At 49.5% G+C, this 21,072-nt stretch overlaps 8 non-coding genes across 8 annotated transcripts; all 8 read right to left on the bottom strand.

Moving 5' to 3' along the window:
* Positions 1-1,048: 1,048 nt before the first annotated feature.
* Positions 1,049-1,122, bottom strand: Trnaa-agc (transfer RNA alanine (anticodon AGC)). The gene has a single exon. It is a non-coding gene; the product is annotated as a tRNA-Ala (tRNA).
* Positions 1,123-3,974: 2,852 nt separating this feature from the next.
* On the bottom strand, positions 3,975-4,048 carry Trnad-auc (transfer RNA aspartic acid (anticodon AUC)). The gene has a single exon. It is a non-coding gene; the product is annotated as a tRNA-Asp (tRNA).
* A 2,851-nt stretch (positions 4,049-6,899) lies between these two features.
* On the bottom strand, positions 6,900-6,972 carry Trnaa-agc (transfer RNA alanine (anticodon AGC)). Its single transcript has one exon. It is a non-coding gene; the product is annotated as a tRNA-Ala (tRNA).
* Positions 6,973-9,897: 2,925 nt separating this feature from the next.
* Trnaa-agc (transfer RNA alanine (anticodon AGC)) lies at positions 9,898-9,971 on the bottom strand. Its single transcript has one exon. It is a non-coding gene; the product is annotated as a tRNA-Ala (tRNA).
* Positions 9,972-11,357: 1,386 nt separating this feature from the next.
* On the bottom strand, positions 11,358-11,435 carry Trnaa-agc (transfer RNA alanine (anticodon AGC)). Its single transcript has one exon. It is a non-coding gene; the product is annotated as a tRNA-Ala (tRNA).
* Positions 11,436-15,778: 4,343 nt separating this feature from the next.
* Trnaa-agc (transfer RNA alanine (anticodon AGC)) lies at positions 15,779-15,852 on the bottom strand. Its single transcript has one exon. It is a non-coding gene; the product is annotated as a tRNA-Ala (tRNA).
* A 1,386-nt stretch (positions 15,853-17,238) lies between these two features.
* On the bottom strand, positions 17,239-17,312 carry Trnaa-agc (transfer RNA alanine (anticodon AGC)). Its single transcript has one exon. It is a non-coding gene; the product is annotated as a tRNA-Ala (tRNA).
* A 1,395-nt stretch (positions 17,313-18,707) lies between these two features.
* Trnaa-agc (transfer RNA alanine (anticodon AGC)) lies at positions 18,708-18,781 on the bottom strand. The gene has a single exon. It is a non-coding gene; the product is annotated as a tRNA-Ala (tRNA).
* Positions 18,782-21,072: the final 2,291 nt, after the last annotated feature.

Raw genomic sequence — 21,072 nt, 5'->3', positions numbered from 1 at the left:
ATATCAGTCTGTGACGCTGGTTTTGCAACTTCTTGCGTGCGTTTATGTTCGCCGCGACCAACACTTACCATGCACTGACCACAAAACATGGAGGAGCCGGGGCTTGAACCCGCGACCGTTCACACGCTAAGCGAACGATCTGCCACCTGAGCTACAGCTACACACACGACCAAGCCTGGCTATTCTCCATTCTTTGCGACTCTGAGGTGCACGGGCACGATGGTTGGTTGGTTTGTAGCGGCGAAGGTACCAGAATACAAAGGCGCGGACACGTTCATATACACAAGAGTTCCAAGTAGTTTCGATGCTCTGGTATTACGAATGCAAATTCCGTCTGTTTTGAACGTCTTAAATTGAAAGGTCGGTCACAAATTGGTCCATTTCACTCCTTGTCGACAATCACACAGCACCTGAGGTAACAAGCACATCTCGAGCCCCATTGTGCTCTCCATTGTTCATGCCAACTCAGTGCCTCGCTCTTTGCTACTGTGTAAAACTCTTGTCGTCCAACTGCAAAACACTGGGACACAACAAGTTTCCGCGTCCCCTTTGCACTGATCGTACTACGAAACGCTCCCCAAACTTGGCAATCACCCATGCAAATGACTTTTCCGACTTTACACGACGCTGACGCTAGTGACAGCCTTATTTATAGTTCGACGTCGCGCCAAAGCGAATGAGCACATTTCGCCTACGGCTTATGCCGCTCTTCTAGTGTGGCTGCTCTGTGTCTGCAGGCAGCGAGGGGCTGCAAGCTTCCTGTGTTCGCACCTATATCACCTGTGCTTCCTTGTCAGAGACAGACTATCGCAAAACATACAACTCACTCCATGAACTGATTGCTACGGCATCTGTTATCAGCAGTCACAACCAGCAACACCAGTAGCAGCCGACTGCACGCAAAGAATGGGAACGTGCAGTGGGATTTACGTGAAATCGGCGCAATTGTGGATGCTAATCGTTCGCTTGTATCTGCCTACACACCTCTGCCGGTTGGGAATTATTCCACTTGCATGGCAAGGTGCGCATGTAGGTGTGTTAAAAATTCTGGAGGCGCTGGGTATCGATCCCAGTACCTCTCGCACGCTAAGCGAGCGCTCTACCATCTGAGCTACGCCCACCCCCCCGATAACTAGTAGTGCTACATACAGCCATATCAACGTCACAGACCCTTGCACTCCCATTATTCCGCAGACAAACACTACTCTCTATGTATCAGTGAGGGTGTCTTTCAGGTTTCGTGCATTCTGTATCGAATCGTAGTTGGCCATAATGAAAGTGGCACGCATAACGTCGAAAATAGAGTTCAGGCACCGCTCTGAGTAAGACGAACGTGTTGTCCACCTCTAGACTTCAATGACGTTAAGCCGTGATACCTAAGACAGATCTGCACTCGATGACACCACGATAACAGCCGGTCCCCACACTTACATCTTGCTCTCCTTATGACAGTATACATCATATCAGTCTGTGAAGCTGGTTTTGCAACTTCTTGCGTGCGTTTATGTTCGCCGCGACCAACACTTACCATGCACTGACCACAAAACATGGAGGAGCCTGGGCTTGAACCCGAGACCGTTCACATGCTAAGCGAACCATCTGCCACCTGAGCTACAGCTACACACACGACCAAGCCTGGCTATTCTCCATTCTTTGCGACTCTGAGGTGCACGGACACGATGGTTGGTTGGTTTGTAGCGGCGAAGGTACCAGAATACAAAGGCGCGGACACGTTCATATACACAAGAGTTCCAAGTAGTTTCGATGCTCTGGTATTACGAATGCAAATTCCGTCTGTTTTGAACGTCTTAAATTGAAAGGGCGGTCACAAATTGGTCCATTTCACTCCTTGTCCACAATCACACAGCACCTGAGGTAACAAGCACATCTCGAGCCCCATTGTGCTCTCCATTGTTCATGCCAACTCAGTGCCTCGCTCTTTGCTACTGTGTAAAACTCTTGTCGTCCAACTGCAAAACACTGGGACACCACAAGTTTCCGCGTCCCCTTTGCACTGATCGTACTACGAAACGCTCCCCAAACTTGGCAATCACCCATGCAAATGACTTTTCCGACTTTACACGACGCTGACGCTAGTGACAGCCTTATTTATAGTTCGACGTCGCGCCAAAGCGAATGAGCACATTTCGCCTACGGCTTATGCCGCTCTTCTAGTGTGGCTGCTCTGTGTCTGCAGGCAGCGAAGGGCTGCAAGCTTCCTGTGTTCGCACCTATATCACCTGTGCTTCCTTGTCAGAGACAGACTATCGCAAAACATACAACTCACTCCTTGAACTGATTGCTACGGCATCTGTTATCAGCAGTCACAACCAGCAACACCAGTAGCAGCCGACTGCACGCAAAGAATGGGAACGTGCAGTGGGATTTACGTGAAATCGGCGCAATTGTGGATGCTAATCGTTCGCTTGTATCTGCCTACACACCTCTGCCGGTTGGGAATTATTCCACTTGCATGCCAAGGTGCGCATGTAGGTGTGTTAAAAATTCTGGATTCGCTGGGTATCGATCCCAGTACCTCTCGCACGCTAAGCGAGCGCTCTACCATCTGAGCTACGCCCACACCCCCCCCCCCGATAACTAGTAGTGCTACATACAGCCATATCAACGTCACAGACCCTTGCACTCCCATTATTCCGCAGACAAACACTACTCTCTATGTATCAGTGAGGGTGTCTTTCAGGTTTCGTGCATTCTGTATCGAATCGTAGTTGGCCACAATGAAAGTGGCACGCATAACGTCGAAAATAGAGTTCAGGCACCGCTCTGAGTAAGACGAACGTGTTGTCCACCTCTAGACTTCAATGACGTTAAGCCGTGATACCTAAGACAGATCTGCACTCGATGACACCACGATAACAGCCGGTCCACACACTTACATCTTGCTCTCCTTATGACAGTATACATCATATCAGTCTGTGAAGCTGGTTTTGCAACTTCTTGCGTGCGTTTATGTTCGCCGCGACCAACACTTACCATGCACTGACCACAAAACATGGAGGAGCCGGGGCTTGAACCCGAGACCGTTCACACGCTAAGCGAACGATCTGCCACCTGAGCTACAGCTACACACACGACCAAGCCTGGCTATTCTCCATTCTTTGCGACTCTGAGGTGCACGGACACGATGGTTGGTTGGTTTGTAGCGGCGAAGGTACCAGAATACAAAGGCGCGGACACGTTCATATACACAAGAGTTCCAAGTAGTTTCGATGCTCTGGTATTACGAATGCAAATTCCGTCTGTTTTGAACGTCTTAAATTGAAAGGGCGGTCACAAATTGGTCCATTTCACTCCTTGTCCACAATCACACAGCACCTGAGGTAACAAGCACATCTCGAGCCCCATTGTGCTCTCCATTGTTCATGCCAACTCAGTGCCTCGCTCTTTGCTACTGTGTAAAACTCTTGTCGTCCAACTGCAAAACACTGGGACACAACAAGTTTCCGCGTCCCCTTTGCACTGATCGTACTACGAAACGCTCCCCAAACTTGGCAATCACCCATGCAAATGACTTTTCCGACTTTACACGACGCTGACGCTAGTGACAGCCTTATTTATAGTTCGACGTCGCGCCAAAGCGAATGAGCACATTTCGCCTACGGCTTATGCCGCTCTTCTAGTGTGGCTGCTCTGTGTCTGCAGGCAGCGAGGGGCTGCAAGCTTCCTGTGTTCGCACCTATATCACCTGTGCTTCCTTGTCAGAGACAGACTATCGCAAAACATACAACTCACTCCATGAACTGATTGCTACGGCATCTGTTATCAGCAGTCACAACCAGCAACACCAGTAGCAGCCGACTGCACGCAAAGAATGGGAACGTGCAGTGGGATTTACGTGAAATCGGCGCAATTGTGGATGCTAATCGTTCGCTTGTATCTGCCTACACACCTCTGCCGGTTGGGAATTATTCCACTTGCATGGCAAGGTGCGCATGTAGGTGTGTTAAAAATTCTGGAGGCGCTGGGTATCGATCCCAGTACCTCTCGCACGATAAGCGAGCGCTCTACCATCTGAGCTACGCCCACCCTCCCGATAACTAGTAGTGCTACATACAGTCATATCAACGTCACAGACCCTTGCACTCCCATTATTCCGCAGACAAACACTACTCTCTATGTATCAGTGAGGGTGTCTTTCAGGTTTCGTGCATTCTGTATCGAATCGTAGTTGGCCATAATGAAAGTGGCACGCATAACGTCGTAAATAGAGTTCAGGCACCGCTCTGAGTAAGACGAACGTGTTGTCCACCTCTAGACTTCAATGACGTTGAGCCGTGATACCTAAGACAGGTCTGCACTCGATGACACCACGATAACAGCCGGTCCCCACACTTACATCTTGCTCTCCTTATGACAGTATACATCATATCAGTCTGTGACGCTGGTTTTGCAACTTCTTGCGTGCGTTTATGTTCGCCGCGACCAACACTTACCATGCACTGACCACAAAACATGGAGGAGCCTGGGCTTGAACCCGAGACCGTTCACATGCTAAGCGAACCATCTGCCACCTGAGCTACAGCTACACACACGACCAAGCCTGGCTATTCTCCATTCTTTGCGACTCTGAGGTGCACGGACACGATGGTTGGTTGGTTTGTAGCGGCGAAGGTACCAGAATACAAAGGCGCGGACACGTTCATATACACAAGAGTTCCAAGTAGTTTCGATGCTCTGGTATTACGAATGCAAATTCCGTCTGTTTTGAACGTCTTAAATTGAAAGGGCGGTCACAAATTGGTCCATTTCACTCCTTGTCCACAATCACACAGCACCTGAGGTAACAAGCACATCTCGAGCCCCATTGTGCTCTCCATTGTTCATGCCAACTCAGTGCCTCGCTCTTTGCTACTGTGTAAAACTCTTGTCGTCCAACTGCAAAACACTGGGACACCACAAGTTTCCGCGTCCCCTTTGCACTGATCGTACTACGAAACGCTCCCCAAACTTGGCAATCACCCATGCAAATGACTTTTCCGACTTTACACGACGCTGACGCTAGTGACAGCCTTATTTATAGTTCGACGTCGCGCCAAAGCGAATGAGCACATTTCGCCTACGGCTTATGCCGCTCTTCTAGTGTGGCTGCTCTGTGTCTGCAGGCAGCGAAGGGCTGCAAGCTTCCTGTGTTCGCACCTATATCACCTGTGCTTCCTTGTCAGAGACAGACTATCGCAAAACATACAACTCACTCCATGAACTGATTGCTACGGCATCTGTTATCAGCAGTCACAACCAGCAACACCAGTAGCAGCCGACTGCACGCAAAGAATGGGAACGTGCAGTGGGATTTACGTGAAATCGGCGCAATTGTGGATGCTAATCGTTCGCTTGTATCTGCCTACACACCTCTGCCGGTTGGGAATTATTCCACTTGCATGCCAAGGTGCGCATGTAGGTGTGTTAAAAATTCTGGATTCGCTGGGTATCGATCCCAGTACCTCTCGCACGCTAAGCGAGCGCTCTACCATCTGAGCTACGCCCACACCCCCCCCCCGATAACTAGTAGTGCTACATACAGCCATATCAACGTCACAGACCCTTGCACTCCCATTATTCCGCAGACAAACACTACTCTCTATGTATCAGTGAGGGTGTCTTTCAGGTTTCGTGCATTCTGTATCGAATCGTAGTTGGCCACAATGAAAGTGGCACGCATAACGTCGAAAATAGAGTTCAGGCACCGCTCTGAGTAAGACGAACGTGTTGTCCACCTCTAGACTTCAATGACGTTAAGCCGTGATACCTAAGACAGATCTGCACTCGATGACACCACGATAACAGCCGGTCCCCACACTTACATCTTGCTCTCCTTATGACAGTATACATCATATCAGTCTGTGACGCTGGTTTTGCAACTTCTTGCGTGCGTTTATGTTCGCCGCGACCAACACTTACCATGCACTGACCACAAAACATGGAGGAGCCGGGGCTTGAACCCGCGACCGTTCACACGCTAAGCGAACGATCTGCCACCTGAGCTACAGCTACACACACGACCAAGCCTGGCTATTCTCCATTCTTTGCGACTCTGAGGTGCACGGACACGATGGTTGGTTGGTTTGTAGCGGCGAAGGTACCAGAATACAAAGGCGCGGACACGTTCATATACACAAGAGTTCCAAGTAGTTTCGATGCTCTGGTATTACGAATGCAAATTCCGTCTGTTTTGAACGTCTTAAATTGAAAGGGCGGTCACAAATCGGTCCATTTCACTCCTTGTCCACAATCACACAGCACCTGAGGTAACAAGCACATCTCGAGCCCCATTGTGCTCTCCATTGTTCATGCCAACTCAGTGCCTCGCTCTTTGCTACTGTGTAAAACTCTTGTCGTCCAACTGCAAAACACTGGGACACAACAAGTTTCCGCGTCCCCTTTGCACTGATCGTACTACGAAACGCTCCCCAAACTTGGCAATCATCCATGCAAATGACTTTTCCGACTTTACACGACGCTGACGCTAGTGACAGCCTTATTTATAGTTCGACGTCGCGCCAAAGCGAATGAGCACATTTCGCCTACGGCTTATGCCGCTCTTCTAGTGTGGCTGCTCTGTGTCTGCAGGCAGCGAGGGGCTGCAAGCTTCCTGTGTTCGCACCTATATCACCTGTGCTTCCTTGTCAGAGACAGACTATCGCAAAACATACAACTCACTCCATGAACTGATTGCTACGGCATCTGTTATCAGCAGTCACAACCAGCAACACCAGTAGCAGCCGACTGCACGCAAAGAATGGGAACGTGCAGTGGGATTTACGTGAAATCGGCGCAATTGTGGATGCTAATCGTTCGCTTGTATCTGCCTACACACCTCTGCCGGTTGGGAATTATTCCACTTTCATGGCAAGGTGCGCATGTAGGTGTGTTAAAAATTCTGGAGGCGCTGGGTATCGATCCCAGTACCTCTCGCACGCTAAGCGAGCGCTCTACCATCTGAGCTACGCCCACACCCCCCCCCCCCCCCGATAACTAGTAGTGCTACATACAGCCATATCAACGTCACAGACCCTTGCACTCCCATTATTCCGCAGACAAACACTACTCTCTATGTATCAGTGAGGGTGTCTTTCAGGTTTCGTGCATTCTGTATCGAATCGTAGTTGGCCACAATGAAAGTGGCACGCATAACGTCGAAAATAGAGTTCAGGCACCGCTCTGAGTAAGACGAACGTGTTGTCCACCTCTAGACTTCAATGACGTTAAGCCGTGATACCTAAGACAGATCTGCACTCGATGACACCACGATAACAGCCGGTCCCCACACTTACATCTTGCTCTCCTTATGACACTATACATCATATCAGTCTGTGCCGCTGGTTTTGCAACTTCTTGCGTGCGTTTATGTTCGCCGCGACCAACACTTACCATGCACTGACCACAAAACATGGAGGAGCCTGGGCTTGAACCCGAGACCGTTCACACGCTAAGCGAACGATCTGCCACCTGAGCTACAGCTACACACACGACCAAGCCTGGCTATTCTCCATTCTTTGCGACTCTGAGGTGCACGGACACGATGGTTGGTTGGTTTGTAGCGGCGAAGGTACCAGAATACAAAGGCGCGGACACGTTCATATACACAAGAGTTCCAAGTAGTTTCGATGCTCTGGTATTACGAATGCAAATTCCGTCTGTTTTGAACGTCTTAAATTGAAAGGGCGGTCACAAATTGGTCCATTTCACTCCTTGTCCACAATCACACAGCACCTGAGGTAACAAGCACATCTCGAGCCCCATTGTGCTCTCCATTGTTCATGCCAACTCAGTGCCTCGCTCTTTGCTACTGTGTAAAACTCTTGTCGTCCAACTGCAAAACACTGGGACACAACAAGTTTCCGCGTCCCCTTTGCACTGATCGTACTACGAAACGCTCCCCAAACTTGGCAATCACCCATGCAGATGACTTTTCCGACTTTACACGACGCTCACGCTAGTGACAGCCTTATTTATAGTTCGACGTCGCGCCAAAGCGAATGAGCACATTTCGCCTACGGCTTAGGCCGCTCTTCTAGTGCGGCTGCTCTGTGTTTGCAGGCAGCGAGGGGCTGCAAGCTTCCTGTGTTCGCACCTATATCACCTGTGCTTCCTTGTCAGAGACAGACTATCGCAAAACATACAACTCACTCCATGAACTGATTGCTACGGCATCTGTTATCAGCAGTCACAACCAGCAACACCAGTAGCAGCCGACTGCACGCAAAGAATGGGAACGTGCAGTGGGATTTACGTGAAATCGGCGCAATTGTGGATGCTAATCGTTCGCTTGTATCTGCCTACACACCTCTGCCGGTTGGGAATTATTCCACTTGCATGGCAAGGTGCGCATGTAGGTGTGTTAAAAATTCTGGAGGCGCTGGGTATCGATCCCAGTACATCTCGCACGCTAAGCGAGCGCTCTACCATCTGAGCTACGCCCACCCCCCCGATAACTAGTAGTGCTACATACAGCCATATCAACGTCACAGACCCTTGCACTCCCATTATTCCGCAGACAAACACTACTCTCTATGTATCAGTGAGGGTGTCTTTCAGGTTTCGTGCATTCTGTATCGAATCGTAGTTGGCCACAATGAAAGTGGCACGCATAACGTCGAAAATAGAGTTCAGGCACCGCTCTGAGTAAGACGAACGTGTTGTCCACCTCTAGACTTCAATGACGTTAAGCCGTGATACCTAAGACAGATCTGCACTCGATGACACCACGATAACAGCCGGTCCCCACACTTACATCTTGCTCTCCTTATGACAGTATACATCATATCAGTCTGTGACGCTGGTTTTGCAACTTCTTGCGTGCGTTTATGTTCGCCGCGACCAACACTTACCATGCACTGACCACAAAACATGGAGGAGCCTGGGCTTGAACCCGAGACCTTTCACACGCTAAGCGAACGATCTGCCACCTGAGCTACAGCTACACACACGACCAAGCCTGGCTATTCTCCATTCTTTGCGACTCTGAGGTGCACGGACACGATGGTTGGTTGGTTTGTAGCGGCGAAGGTACCAGAATACAAAGGCGCGGACACGTTCATATACACAAGAGTTCCAAGTAGTTTCGATGCTCTGGTATTACGAATGCAAATTCCGTCTGTTTTGAACGTCTTAAATTGAAAGGGCGGTCACAAATTGGTCCATTTCACTCCTTGTCCACAATCACACAGCACCTGAGGTAACAAGCACATCTCAAGCCCCATTGTGCTCTCCATTGTTCATGCCAACTCAGTGCCTCGCTCTTTGCTACTGTGTAAAACTCTTGTCGTGCAACTGCAAAACACTGGGACACAACAAGTTTCCGCGTCCCCTTTGCACTGATCGTACTACGAAACGCTCCCCAAACTTGGAAATCACCCATGCAAATGACTTTTCCGACTTTACACGACGCTCACGCTAGTGACAGCCTTATTTATAGTTCGACGTCGCGCCAAAGCGAATGAGCACATTTCGCCTACGGCTTATGCCGCTCTTCTAGTGTGGCTGCTCTGTGTCTGCAGGCAGCGAGGGGCTGCAAGCTTCCTGTGTTCGCACCTATATCACCTGTGCTTCCTTGTCAGAGACAGACTATCGCAAAACATACAACTTACTCCATGAACTGATTGCTACGGCATCTGTTATCAGCAGTCACAACCAGCAACACCAGTAGCAGCCGACTGCACGCAAAGAATGGGAACGTGCAGTGGGATTTACGTGAAATCGGCGCAATTGTGGATGCTAATCGTTCGCTTGTATCTGCCTACACACCTCTGCCGGTTGGGAATTATTCCACTTGCATGTGGATGCTAATCGTTCGCTTGTATCTGCCTACACACCTTTGCCGGTTGGGAATTATTCCACTTGCATGGCAAGGTGCGCATGTAGGTGTGTTAAAAATTCTGGAGGCGCTGGGTATCGATCCCAGTACCTCTCGCACGCTAAGCGAGCGCTCTACCATCTGAGCTACGCCCACCCCCCCAATAACTAGTATTGCTACATACAGTCATATCAACGTCACAGACCCTTGCACTCCCATTATTCCGCAGACAAACACTACTCTCTATGTATCAGTGAGGGTGTCTTTCAGGTTTCGTGCATTCTGTATCGAATCGTAGTTGGCCACAATGAAAGTGGCACGCATAACGTCGAAAATAGAGTTCAGACACCGCTCTGAGTAAGACGAACGTGTTGTCCACCTCTAGACTTCAATGACGTTAAGCCGTGATACCTAAGACAGATCTGCACTCGATGACACCACGATAACAGCCGATCCCCACACTTACACCTTGCTCTCCTTATGACAGTATACATCATATCAGTCTGTGACGCTGGTTTTGCAACTTCTTGCGTGCGTTTATGTTAGCCGCGACCAACACTTACCATGCACTGACCACAAAACATGGAGGAGCCGGGGCTTGAACCCTAGACCGTTCACACGCTAAGCGAACGATCTGCCACCTGAGCTACAGCTACACACACGACCAAGCCTGGCTATTCTCCATTCTTTGCGACTCTGATGTGCACGGACACGATGGTTGGTTGGTTTGTAGCGGCGAAGGTACCAGAATACAAAGGCGCGGACACGTTCATATACACAAGAGTTCCAAGTAGTTTCGATGCTCTGGTATTACGAATGCAAATTCCGTCTGTTTTGAACGTCTTAAATTGAAAGGGCGGTCACAAATTGGTCCATTTCACTCCTTGTCCACAATCACACAGCACCTGAGGTAACAAGCACATCTCGAGCCCCATTGTGCTCTCCATTGTTCATGCCAACTCAGTGCCTCGCTCTTTGCTACTGTGTAAAACTCTTGTCGTCCAACTGCAAAACACTGGGACACAACAAGTTTCCGCGTCCCCTTTGCACTGATCGTACTACGAAACGCTCCCCAAACTTGGCAATCACCCATGCAGATGACTTTTCCGACTTTACACGACGCTCACGCTAGTGACAGCCTTATTTATAGTTCGACGTCGCGCCAAAGCGAATGAGCACATTTCGCCTACGGCTTAGGCCGCTCTTCTAGTGTGGCTGCTCTGTGTCTGCAGGCAGCGAGGGGCTGCAAGCTTCCTGTGTTCGCACCTATATCACCTGTGCTTCCTTGTCAGAGACAGACTATCGCAAAACATACAACTCACTCCATGAATTGATTGCTACGGCATCTGTTATCAGCAGTCACAACCAGCAACACCAGTAGCAGCCGACTGCACGCAAAGAATGGGAACGTGCAGTGGGATTTACGTGAAATCGGCGCAATTGTGGATGCTAATCGTTCGCTTGTATCTGCCTACACACCTCTGCCGGTTGGGAATTATTCCACTTGCATGGCAAGGTGCGCATGTATGTGTGTTAAAAATTCTGGAGGCGCTGGGTATCGATCCCAGTACCTCTCGCACGCTAAGCGAGCGCTCTACCATCTGAGCTACGCCAACACCCCGATAACTAGTAGTGCTACATACAGTCATATCAACGTCACAGACCCTTGCACTCCCATTATTCCGCAGACAAACACTACTCTCTATGTATCAGTGAGGGTGTCTTTCAGGTTTCGTGCATTCTGTATCGAATCGTAGTTGGCCACAATGAAAGTGGCACCCATAACGTCGAAAATAGAGTTCAGGCACCGCTCTGAGTAAGACGAACGTGTTGTCCACCTCTAGACTTCAATGACGTTAATCCGTGATACCTAAGACAGATCTGCACTCGATTACACCACGATAACAGCCGGTCCCCACACTTACATCTTGCTCTCCTTATGACAGTATACATCATATCAGTCTGTGACGCTGGTTTTGCAACTTCTTGCGTGCGTTTATGTTCGCCGCGACCAACACTTACCATGCACTGACCACAAAACATGGAGGAGCCTGGGCTTGAACCCGAGACCGTTCACACGCTAAGCGAACGATCTGCCACCTGAGCTACAGCTACACACACGACCAAGCCTGGCTATTCTCCATTCTTTGCGACTCTGAGGTGCACGGACACGATGGTTGGTTGGTTTGTAGCGGCGAAGGTACCAGAATACAAAGGCGCGGACACGTTCATATACACAAGAGTTCCAAGTAGTTTCGATGCTCTGGTATTACGAATGCAAATTCCGTCTGTTTTGAACGTCTTAAATTGAAAGGGCGGTCACAAATTGGTCCATTTCACTCCTTGTCCACAATCACACAGCACCTGAGGTAACAAGCACATCTCGAGCCCCATTGTGCTCTCCATTGTTCATGCCAACTCAGTGCCTCGCTCTTTGCTACTGTGTAAAACTCTTGTCGTCCAACTGCAAAACACTGGGACACAACAAGTTTCCGCGTCCCCTTTGCACTGATCGTACTACGAAACGCTCCCCAAACTTGGCAATCACCCATGCAAATGACTTTTCCGACTTTACACGACGCTGACGCTAGTGACAGCCTTATTTATAGTTCGACGTCGCGCCAAAGCGAATGAGCACATTTCGCCTACGGCTTATGCCGCTCTTCTAGTGTGGCTGCTCTGTGTCTGCAGGCAGCGAGGGGCTGCAAGCTTCCTGTGTTCGCACCTATATCACCTGTGCTTCCTTGTCAGAGACAGACTATCGCAAAACATACAACTCACTCCATGAATTGATTGCTACGGCATCTGTTATCAGCAGTCACAACCAGCAACACCAGTAGCAGCCCACTGCACGCAAAGAATAGGAACGTGCAGCGGGATTTACGTGAAATCGGCGCAATTGTGGATGCTAATCGTTCGCTTGTATCTGCCTACACACCTCTGCCGGTTGGGAATTATTCCACTTGCATGGCAAGTTGCGCATGTACGTGTGTTTAAAATTCTGGAGGCGCTGGGTATCGATCCCAGTACCTGTCGCACGCTAAGCAAGCGCTCTACCATCTGAGCTACTCCCACCCCCACGATAACTAGTTGTGCTACATACAGTCATATCAACGTCACAGACCCTTGCACTCCCATTATTCCGCAGACAAACACTACTCTCAATGTATCAGTGAGGGTGTCTTTCAGGTTTCGTGCATTCTGTATCGAATCGTAGTTGGCCACAATGAAAGTGGCACGCATAACGTCGAAAATAGAGTTCAGACACCGCTCTGAGTAAGACGAACGTGTCGTCCACCTCTAGACTTCAATGACGTTAAGCCGTGATACCTAAGACAGATCTGCACTCGATGACACCACGATAACAGCCGGTCCCCACACTTACATCTTGCTCTCCTTATGACAGTATACATCACATCAGTCTGTGACGCTGGTTTTGCAACTTCTTGCGTGCGTTTATGTTCGCCGCGACCAACACTTACCATGCACTGACCACAAAACATGGAGGAGCCGGGGCTTGAACCCGAGACCGTTCACACGCTAAGCGAACGATCTGCCACCTGCGCTACAGCTACACACACGACCAAGCCTGGCTATTCTCCATTCTTTGCGACTCTGATGTGCACGGACACGATGGTTGGTTGGTTTGTAGCGGCGAAGGTACCAGAATACAAAGGCGCGGACACGTTCATATACACAAGAATTCCAAGTAGTTTCGATGCTCTGGTATTACGAATGCAAATTCCGTCTGTTTTGAACGTCTTAAATTGAAAGGGCGGTCACAAATTGGTCCATTTCACTCCTTGTCCACAATCACACAGCAACTGAGGTAACAAGCACATCTCGAGCCCCATTGTGCTTTCCATTGTTCATGCCAACTCAGTGCCTCGCTCTTTGCTACTGTGTAAATCTCTTGTCGTCCAACTGCAAATCACTGGGACACAACAAGTTTCCGCGTCCCCTTTGCACTGATCGTACTACGAATCGCTCCCCAAACTTGGCAATCACCCATGCAGATGACTTTTCCGACTTTACACGACGCTCACGCTAGTGACAGCCTTATTTATAGTTCGACGTCGCGCCAAAGCGAATGAGCACATTTCGCCTACGGCTTATGCCGCTATTCTAGTGTGGCTGCTCTGTGTCTGCAGGCAGCGAGGGGCTGCAAGCTTCCTGTGTTCGCACCTATATCACCTGTGCTTCCTTGTCAGAGACAGACTATCGCAAAACATACAACTCACTCCATGAACTGATTGCTACGGCATCTGTTATCAGCAGTCACAACCAGCAACACCAGTAGCAGCCGACTGCACGCAAAGAATGGGAACGTGCAGTGGGATTTACGTGAAATCGGCGCAATTGTGGATGCTAATCGTTCGCTTGTATCTGCCTACACACCTCTGCCGGTTGGGAATTATTCCACTTGCATGTGGATGCTAATCGTTCGCTTGTATCTGCCTACACACCTTTGCCGGTTGGGAATTATTCCACTTGCATGGCAAGGTGCGCATGTAGGTGTGTTAAAAATTCTGGAGGCGCTGGGTATCGATCAAAGTACCTCTCGCACGCTAAGCGAGCGCTCTACCATCTGAGCTACGCCCACCCCCCCGATAACTAGTAGTGCTACATACAGTCATATCAACGTCACAGACCCTTGCACTCCCATTATTCCGCAGACAAACACTACTCTCTATGTATCAGTGAGGGTGTCTTTCAGGTTTCGTGCATTCTGTATCGAATCGTAGTTGGCCACAATGAAAGTGGCACGCATAACGTCGAAAATAGAGTTCAGACACCGCTCTGAGTAAGACGAACGTGTTGTCCACCTCTAGACTTCAATGACGTTAAGCCGTGATACCTAAGACAGATCTGCACTCGATGACACCACGATAACAGCCGGTCCCCACACTTACACCTTGCTCTCCTTATGACAGTATACATCATATCAGTCTGTGACGCTGGTTTTGCAACTTCTTGCGTGCGTTTATGTTCGCCGCGACCAACACTTACCATGCACTGACCACAAAACATGGAGGAGCCGGGGCTTGAACCCTAGACCGTTCACACGCTAAGCGAACGATCTGCCAACTGAGCTACAGCTACACACACGACCAAGCCTGGCTATTCTCCATTCTTTGCGACTCTGATGTGCACGGACACGATGGTTGGTTGGTTTGTAGCGGCGAAGGTACCAGAATACAAAGGCGCGGACACGTTCATATACACAAGAGTTCCAAGTAGTTTCGATGCTCTGGTATTACGAATGCCAATTCCGTCTGTTTTGAACGTCTTAAATTGAAAGGGCGGTCACAAATTGGTCCATTTCACTCCTTGTCCACAATCACACAGCACCTGAGGTAACAAGCACATCTCGAGCCCCATTGTGCTCTCCATTGTTCATGCCAACTCAGTGCCTCGCTCTTTGCTACTGTGTAAAACTCTTGTCGTCCAACTGCAAAACACTGGGACACAACAAGTTTCCGCGTCCCCTTTGCACTGATCGTACTACGAAACGCTCCCCAAACTTGGCAATCACCCATGCAGATGACTTTTCCGACTTTACACGACGCTCACGCTAGTGACAGCCTTATTTATAGTTCGACGTCGCGCCAAAGCGAATGAGCACATTTCGCCTACGGCTTAGGCCGCTCTTCTAGTGTGGCTGCTCTGTGTCTGCAGGCAGCGAGGGGCTGCAAGCTTCCTGTGTTCGCACCTATATCACCTGTGCTTCCTTGTCAGAGACAGACTATCGCAAAACATACAACTCACTCCATGAATTGATTGCTACGGCATCTGTTATCAGCAGTCACAACCAGCAAAGAATGGGAACGTGCAGTGGGATTTACGTGAAATCGGCGCAATTGTGGATGCTAATCGTTCGCTTGTATCTGCCTACACACCTCTGCCGGTTGGGAATTATTCCACTTGCATGGCAAGGTGCGCATGTAGGTGTGTTAAAAATTCTGGAGGCGCTGGGTATCGATCCCAGTACCTCTCGCACGCTAAGCGAGCGCTCTACCATCTGAGCTACGCCCACCCCCCCGATAACTAGTAGTGCTACATACAGTCATATCAACGTCACAGACACTTGCACTCCCATTATTCCGCAGACAAACACTACTCTCTATGTATCAGTGAGGGTGTCTTTCAGGTTTCGTGCATTCTGTATCGAATCGTAGTTGGCCACAATGAAAGTGGCACGCATAACGTCGAAAATAGAGTTCAGACACCGCTCTGAGTAAGACGAACGTGTTGTCCACCTCTAGACTTCAATGACGTTAAGCCGTGATACCTAAGACAGATCTGCACTCGATGACACCACGATAACAGCCGGTCCCCACACTTACACCTTGCTCTCCTTATGACAGTATACATCATATCAGTCTGTGACGCTGGTTTTGCAACTTCTTGCGTGCGTTTATGTTCGCCGCGACCAAAACTTACCATGCACTGACCACAAAACATGGAGGAGCCGGGGCTTGAACCCTAGACCGTTCACACGCTAAGCGAACGATCTGCCACCTGAGCTACAGCTAGACACACGACCAAGCCTGTCTATTCTCCATTCTTTGCGACTCTGATGTGCACGGACACGATGGTTGGTTGGTTTGTAGCGGCGAAGGTACCAGAATACAAAGGCGCGGACACGTTCATATACACAAGAGTTCCAAGTAGTTTCGATGCTCTGGTATTACGAATGCAAATTCCGTCTGTTTTGAACGTCTTAAATTGAAAGGGCGGTCACAAATTGGTCCATTTCACTCCTTGTCCCCAATCACACAGCACCTGAGGTAACAAGCACATCTCGAGCCCCATTGTGCTCTCCATTGTTCATGCCAACTCAGTGCCTCGCTCTTTGCTACTGTGTAAAACTCTTGTCGTCCAACTGCAAAACACTGGGACACAACAAGTTTCCGCGTCCCCTTTGCACTGATCGTACTACGAAACGCACCCCAAACTTGGCAATCACCCATGCAGATGACTTTTCCGACTTTACACAACGCTCACGCTAGTGACAGCCTTATTTATAGTTCGACGTCACGCCAAAGCGAATGAGCACATTTCGCCTACGGCTTAGGCCGCTCTTCTAGTGTGGCTGCTCTGTGTCTGCAGGCAGCGAGGGGCTGCAAGCTTCCTGTGTTCGCACCTATATCACCTGTGCTTCCTTGTCAGAGACAGACTATCGCAAAACATACAACTCACTCCATGAATTGATTGCTACGGCATCTGTTATCAGCAGTCACAACCAGCAACACCAGTAACAGCCGACTGCACGCAAAAAATGGGTACGTGCAGTGGGATTTACGTGAAATCGGCGCAATTGTGGATGCTAATCGTTCGCTTGTATCTGCCTACACACCTCTGCCGGTTGGGAATTATTCCACTTGCATGGCAAGGTGCGCATGTAGGTGTGTTAAAAATTCTGGAGGCGCTGGGTATCGATCCCAGTACCTCTCGCACGCTAAGCGAGCGCTCTACCATCTGAGCTACGCCCACCCCCCCGATAACTAGTAGTGCTACATACAGTCATATCAACGTCACAGACACTTGCACTCCCATTATTCCGCAGACAAACACTACTCTCTATGTATCAGTGAGGGTGTCTTTCAGGTTTCGTGCATTCTGTATCGAATCGTAGTTGGCCACAATGAAAGTGGCACGCATAACGTCGAAAATAGAGTTCAGACACCGCTCTGAGTAAGACGAACGTGTTGTCCACCTCTAGACTTCAATGACGTTAAGCCGTGATACCTAAGACAGATCTGCACTCGATGACACCACGATAACAGCCGGTCCACACACTTACATCTTGCTCTCCTTATGACAGTATACATCATATCAGTCTGTGACCCTGGTTTTGAAACTTCTTGCGTGCGTTTATGTTCGCCGCGACCAACACTTACCATGCACTGCCACAAAACATGGAGGAGCCGGGGCTTGAACCCGAGACCGTTCACACGCTAAGCGAACGATCTGCCAACTGAGCTACAGCTACACACACGACCAAGCCTGGCTATTCTCCATTCTTTGCGACTCTGATGTGCACGGACACGATGGTTGGTTGGTTTGTAGCGGCGAAGGTACCAGAATACAAAGGCGCGGACACGTTCATATACACAAGAGTTCCAAGTAGTTTCGATGCTCTGGTATTACGAATGCAAATTCCGTCTGTTTTGAACGTCTTAAATTGAAAGGGCGGTCACAAATTGGTCCATTTCACTCCTTGTCGACAATCACACAGCACCTGAGGTAACAAGCACATTATAGCCCCATTGTGCTCTCCATTGTTCATGCCAACTCAGTGCCTCGCTCTTTGCTACTGCGTAAAACTCTTGTCGTCCAACTGCAAAACACTGGGACACAATAAGTTTCCGCGTCCCCTTTGCACTGATCGTACTACGAAACGCTCCCCAAACTTGGCAATCACACAAGCAGATGACTTCTCCGACTTTACACGACGCTCACGCAACGCTCACGCTAGTGACAGCCTTATTTATAGTTCGACGTCGCGCCAAAGCGAATGAGCACATTTCGCCTACGGCTTAGGCCGCTCTTCTAGTGTGGCTGCTCTGTGTCTGCAGGCAGCGAGGGGCTGCAAGCTTCCTGTGTTCGCACCTATATCACCTGTGCTTCCTTGTCAGAGACAGACTATCGCAAAACATACAACTCACTCCATGAATTGATTGCTACGGCATCTGTTATCAGCAGTCACAACCAGCAACACCAGTAACAGCCGACTGCACGCAAAGAATGGGAACGTGCAGTGGGATTTACGTGAAATCGGCGCAATTGTGGATGCTAATCGTTCGCTTGTATCTGCCTACACACCTCTGCCGGTTGGGAATTATTCCACTTGCATGGCAAGGTGCGCATGTAGGTGTGTTAAAAATTCTGGAGGCGCTGGGTATCGATCCCAGTACCTCTCGCACGCTAAGCGAGCGCTCTACCATCTGAGCTACGCCCACCCCCCCGATAACTAGTAGTGCTACATACAGTCATATCAACGTCACAGACACTTGCACTCCCATTATTCCGCAGACAAACACTACTCTCTATGTATCAGTGAGGGTGTCTTTCAGGTTTCGTGCATTCTGTATCGAATCGTAGTTGGCCACAATGAAAGTGGCACGCATAACGTCGAAAATAGAGTTCAGACACCGCTCTGAGTAAGACGAACGTGTTGTCCACCTCTAGACTTCAATGACGTTAAGCCGTGATACCTAAGACAGATCTGCACTCGATGACACCACGATAACAGCCGGTCCCCACACTTACACCTTGCTCTCCTTATGACAGTATACATCATATCAGTCTGTGACGCTGGTTTTGCAACTTCTTGCGTGCGTTTATGTTCGCCGCGACCAAAACTTACCATGCACTGACCACAAAACATGGAGGAGCCGGGGCTTGAACCCTAGACCGTTCACACGCTAAGCGAACGATCTGCCACCTGAGCTACAGCTAGACACACGACCAAGCCTGTCTATTCTCCATTCTTTGCGACTCTGATGTGCACGGACACGATGGTTGGTTGGTTTGTAGCGGCGAAGGTACCAGAATACAAAGGCGCGGACACGTTCATATACACAAGAGTTCCAAGTAGTTTCGATGCTCTGGTATTACGAATGCAAATTCCGTCTGTTTTGAACGTCTTAAATTGAAAGGGCGGTCACAAATTGGTCCATTTCACTCCTTGTCCCCAATCACACAGCACCTGAGGTAACAAGCACATCTCGAGCCCCATTGTGCTCTCCATTGTTCATGCCAACTCAGTGCCTCGCTCTTTGCTACTGTGTAAAACGCTTGTCGTCCAACTGCAAAACACTGGGACACAACAAGTTTCCGCGTCCCCTTTGCACTGATCGTACTACGAAACGCACCCCAAACTTGGCAATCACCCATGCAGATGACTTTTCCGACTTTACACAACGCTCACGCTAGTGACAGCCTTATTTATAGTTCGACGTCACGCCAAAGCGAATGAGCACATTTCGCCTACGGCTTAGGCCGCTCTTCTAGTGTGGCTGCTCTGTGTCTGCAGGCAGCGAGGGGCTGCAAGCTTCCTGTGTTCGCACCTATATCACCTGTGCTTCCTTGTCAGAGACAGACTATCGCAAAACATACAACTCACTCCATGAATTGATTGCTACGGCATCTGTTATCAGCAGTCACAACCAGCAACACCAGTAACAGCCGACTGCACGCAAAGAATGGGTACGTGCAGTGGGATTTACGTGAAATCGGCGCAATTGTGGATGCTAATCGTTCGCTTGTATCTGCCTACACACCTCTGCCGGTTGGGAATTATTCCACTTGCATGGCAAGGTGCGCATGTAGGTGTGTTAAAAATTCTGGAGGCGCTGGGTATGGATCCCAGTACCTCTCGCACGCTAAGCGAGCGCTCTACCATCTGAGCTACGCCCACCCCCCCGATAACTAGTAGTGCTACATACAGTCATATCAACGTCACAGACCCTTGCACTCCCATTATTCCGCAGACAAACACTACTCTCTATGTATCAGTGAGGGTGTCTTTCAGGTTTCGTGCATTCTGTATCGAATCGTAGTTGGCCACAATGAAAGTGGCACGCATAACGTCGAAAATAGAGTTCAGACACCGCTCTGAGTAAGACGAACGTGTTGTCCACCTCTAGACTTCAATGACGTTAAGCCGTGATACCTAAGACAGATCTGCACTCGATGACACCACGATAACAGCCGGTCCACACACTTACATCTTGCTCTCCTTATGACAGTATACATCATATCAGTCTGTGACCCTGGTTTTGAAACTTCTTGCGTGCGTTTATGTTCGCCGCGACCAACACTTACCATGCACTGCCACAAAACATGGAGGAGCCGGGGCTTGAACCCGAGACCGTTCACACGCTAAGCGAACGATCTGCCAACTGAGCTACAGCTACACACACGACCAAGCCTGGCTATTCTCCATTCTTTGCGACTCTGATGTGCACGGACACGATGGTTGGTTGGTTTGTAGCGGCGAAGGTACCAGAATACAAAGGCGCGGACACGTTCATATACACAAGAGTTCCAAGTAGTTTCGATGCTCTGGTATTACGAATGCAAATTCCGTCTGTTTTGAACGTCTTAAATTGAAAGGGCGGTCACAAATTGGTCCATTTCACTCCTTGTCGACAATCACACAGCACCTGAGGTAACAAGCACATCTCGAGCCCCATTGTGCTCTCCATTGTTCATGCCAGCTCAGTGCCTCGCTCTTTGCTACTGCGTAA

This window comes from Schistocerca gregaria, chromosome 3 (genome assembly GCF_023897955.1).
Source record: "Schistocerca gregaria isolate iqSchGreg1 chromosome 3, iqSchGreg1.2, whole genome shotgun sequence".
In the NCBI taxonomy this organism is placed as follows: Eukaryota; Metazoa; Arthropoda; class Insecta; order Orthoptera; family Acrididae; genus Schistocerca; species Schistocerca gregaria.
The sequence above is the reverse complement of the archived record's forward strand: the minus strand, read 5'-3'. Positions and strand labels throughout refer to the sequence as shown.